Below are 4,375 nucleotides of genomic sequence, written 5' to 3' on the forward strand. Positions count from 1 at the left end.
GGTCAAAGGGTACAAACTTCCAGTTATAAGATGAATGAGTTCTGGGGATCTAATGTACAGCATGGTGACTATAGTTAACAATACTGTATTATATACTTGACATTTGCTAATAGAGTAGATTTTAAATGTTATCACCACAAAAAATAGTAGTTATATGAGGTAATAGATGTGTTAACTCACCTTATTGTGGCAATCATTTCACAATACATACGTGTATCAAATCATCACTGTGTACACCTTAAACTGATACAATGTTATATGTCTATATCTCAATAAAGCTGGGCGGAAAAGATATCAAAGGAGTTGGAGACCCCAAAAGAAGGAGGCAAAGATGACGTGGGGTTAGCATGTAGACGTAGTAAAGGAACCACGGGATCCTGTACATCACTTATCTTTGGGCCTAGAGAGGTGTACAACTTAGGGGCACGTAGCTCTGGACCCATACTCCTCTGCTCTAGCTCTCAGATCTCAGGACTACAGCAGCAATCTTCAGTTCCTATAGAGAGAGCCAAACCTTATGGCTAGCAAGATGAATAATGTCTGCTCTTAATAATATCTTTAACAATATTGCACATCCATCATTTTGTTTGATTCTCACAGTTTGAAATTCAGAGAGGCTGTCACCTAAAAGATGGAAAAGCCAGGACCAAAGAACCCAAATCCAATGATTTTTCCCCCATTTGCCCATGGCCCCAAAACTTTTTACCCAGAGAGGTAATGTCTTAAAAGGGCTTATGGAGTCACACAGCAAGGCATACCTGACTCGCAGGTGTTGGCTTATCTCTGGAGACACACAGGGGAAGAGGCAATCAGGATTTGCACACACAAGGGAGCTAGTAACTGACTTATCCCAAATGAAGTTGGGGCCCATCCTGGAGGGAAGCCCTACTCTCGCTCTGCTTCCAGCACTGTTTCCCCTGTCCCCTACTCCTCCTGCCCATGGGGAAAGTAGGAGGTTTCAGGGAAACACCAAACTCATTAGCCAAGTAACAGAGGGGGGATGAGGAACTATTTACCTACAAAAACATACTTTGGACTCACACCTAGCACTCACAGTTTTGTACATCTTTGGAATCGATTGTTTTTCAAAAAGAGTTGTGTTCCAGGAGTTGCCGCTGACACAGAATACAACAGGAATAGGGCTCCTTGGAGTTAGACAATACCAAGCCCTACTTTCCACACCTAACATCAGGGCAACCAAAACGCACGAATGGGCTGACATCTTGGGTGTGGAGTGGGAACAGGGAGCCCAGAGCCCAGCTGTTGGGACTAGATTTTCTCGCTGGGCTGACTGGAGCGCCAGCCTTCATAGCAGTTACTAACACTGAGAATTGAATACGAGTCTTCGTGCTTAGGGCAGGGACCCAGGCAAGGAAAGGACCTCTTCTCTTGGAGACCTGTCATCTGGAATTTCCACGGGCACTGGAAGCCAGAGCCTAAATTAGCCTGCCCGCGCCACAAGAACCAGTTTGGGTTTTATTAGGAGACTGAGAGGCAGTTCAGGAACTTGTGGCTGTTGTCCCCGAGTCGCAGGGTCTTGTTCCTTCTTTCTTTTGGGGACTGGAGAAAGGCAGATTATCATGCAAGTGTAGGACCCATGGCAATGCCTCAGTGCGGGACAAAGTCTGAGCTGCCAAGAACTAGGGGGGTGAGGTGGGGTGGATAATTTCCTGTGTAGGGACTCGTGCTCTATCTCCTTACTGTAAAGGGGTCACGATCTAACCACTCCTGTGTAGCTGTCACCATGTTGAGTGTGTGTTCATGGCCCTATCTGTCAACAATCAGTTATTCCTGAAAATAAAATAAAAATTACTAAGTTTAAACACAGTATACACTACGCAAATCCTAAAAATGATTTTCCAAGAAACAAGTTTTGGAAAGAAACCGTCTTTAATTTTGCAGTTTTGACATATCACATATGATTTCATATAGCACCGTTAACTTTGCTAGAACACCAAAAGTTGTTATTCAGATGTTCTTCAATAATGCTTACAGAGTCATTTTGCAGTGTTTGAATATTTCTTATAGGCCACATTTTCTTAAAAACATTAATAAACTTAACTTTTTACTTATTAAAAATATGTAAATAAAATGTTATAAAACTGTAAAATAACTTATGGTTTTGGGAATTCCTGAGAATCAAATTTCTCATTCCTGAATCCTAGAACTCAGTATCTTGTGTGAATTTGAAAACACTAGTGACAACCATGACGAGCTGAAGACCAGATGCTCTTTCTTTAGTTTTTTTAAAAGCAGTGTATATCATGCTAAAAAAGAAGGGCCCAAAGAATGACTGATATTGGGTGTTTTCTTACCACAGTAAATGGGGATAAAGAGCCAGATTTAATTTAATTCAGAAAAATTAATGTGATTTTTTTGCATCTCGATGTTGTAGAACAGATTCATGTTTTTAAATTTATCATCCATTTAATCTTACAATTCTATGTATCATTCATCCCCTTTAACAGAAAAAGAAACTGAGGCACAGAGAAGTTAATATACATTTAATGAACTAGCTCAGAAGCAGGAACCAGGGATGGAGAACTCCCTGGTATTATGAGGAAAAATCTGAATATAAGCGATATAAAGTACAATTCAATGGCCTAAACACAAAAGGGAATATATTGACTCATGTGACTGAAAAGCCTGGATCAGGACTGGCTTTAAGCAGAAGCACTGACACAGGGCTCAACTGACACCATTAGGATTCAGCATCTCTCCATTTCTTGGCTCTCTGTCTTCTGTACTGGCTTTATTCGCAGACTTTATATGGTGGCAGGACGGCTGCCAGCAAGTTCAGGGCAATACCCTCCCAGGTTCAAGTGCAGCTGAAACTATGGTGCCTTATTCACAAGGGTCCATGTGCAAGTCTCACTGTGCCTTAGCGGCTCCAGTTGAGTCACATGCTCATCTCTTTTGCCAGGCCTGAGTCACATACCCACCCCTGGCGTAGGGATGCGGTGGGGAAAACTATAATATCTGCACATAGACTGAGACTGAAGAATGGTAGTTAATTCCCAGAGAACAATAGAGATAGTGTTTCCAGATGGGAGAACGAAGGCTGGGTGTTAAAAACAAACGAAACAGATATCTACCACGTACTTCTCTCACTGCCCTGCTGCTGTCAGAGCCACTTCGCTGCCCCTTTAGGCTCTCAAACTTCGATTGAAGGGTGGATGCAAATTCTGTGGAGGCTCTGGGAGAGGGGAAGGAGTGGGATGTGGATGCACTGCATTCCAGTGCAGGATGGAAATTTCTGGGAGATCCTAACTTCCATGTGATTGGACCATCCAGTAACCTAGACTCTCAATAGACTTTCTCATCTCAGAGCTCTTAACTCAGCTATGGAAAGGCCTAGACCTTACTTCCAGGAACAGCTCTGCCTTCTGAAATAATATTCTGATATCCTACCCTTTGACCTCAACCTCCAGTCCTTCTAGCCTGTGTCCTTAATATGCCAATTCTTCAACTTTGTCAGGATCTTCGATCCATCAACCTTTCCACCTACTCTCTAACCATTAGCAACCTCTCTTTTCTTCATTTCCTCCCTCTCTGGTTGATTTCAAGGTCCATCACTGAAATGACATCCCAGACATCTTCACTCCATTTCCTTTTCATCATTCCCGCCTGGCAAAATCTCAACCCTGCCTCTTCCAGATCTGCCCTCTAGTAAGTGATTCAGCCTTATTAGATAAAATCACACACATGAGGATACTGGTGCTATCAGGAACTAATGGTCACAACTAGTGATCTGCTCCAACACCAAAATCATTTATTCATTCACTACTTCATTCATTCCATTCATATTAAGCACCTTCCATGTGCTATGTACTGTACTTAGCCCTTGTGAACCCCAGCACAGGAAGCTTCCTGTCTTGCAGAGTTTACATCATAGTTTTCTTAGTCAACCCTCTCTTCCATCCTACTCAAGATTATTTCACATATCTCCACTTTCCTCAAAATTTTGTTCCCCCAGCTGATGGGCTGGAGCCCCCACTTCACAGAGGAACCAGGAGCCATCAAATGGGAGCTTTCCATCCAGAAACCTTCAATGAGACTTATATCCCACCCCTTCTTTCCTTCCTTTTATTCTGAAAGAAGTGTTTCTCCGCAAGACTTTCCTTGTCCCTTCCTGTCTCCATCCCAGCACTTTTCACACTGAGGACACTGTCTATCCCACACACTGCCCTGTCCCCAGCATCTGGAGTTCAACACGCGGCTGGTACTCAACAACCATTTGAGAGAGTGAATGAACCACGGGAGGGATCTCCGGGAGGAGCCCTCGCGCAGCGCGCCCTGGGGGCGGGGCCAACGCTGGAGGCGGGGCCAAGGCAGGGGCGGAGTCGACGCAGGGGCGGGGCCAGATGGACGCCGT

At 43.9% G+C, this 4,375-nt stretch overlaps 1 pseudogene; it reads right to left on the reverse strand.

The window, feature by feature from the left end:
• The window catches only part of LOC147916137 (serine/threonine-protein phosphatase 4 regulatory subunit 2 pseudogene), a 212,217-nt pseudogene that overhangs the window by 45,880 nt on the left and 161,962 nt on the right, over window positions 1-4,375 (reverse strand).

This window comes from Ceratotherium simum, chromosome 10 (genome assembly GCF_057802395.1).
Source record: "Ceratotherium simum simum isolate JZ-2026a chromosome 10, ASM5780239v1, whole genome shotgun sequence".
NCBI classification, from domain to species: domain Eukaryota; kingdom Metazoa; phylum Chordata; class Mammalia; order Perissodactyla; family Rhinocerotidae; genus Ceratotherium; species Ceratotherium simum.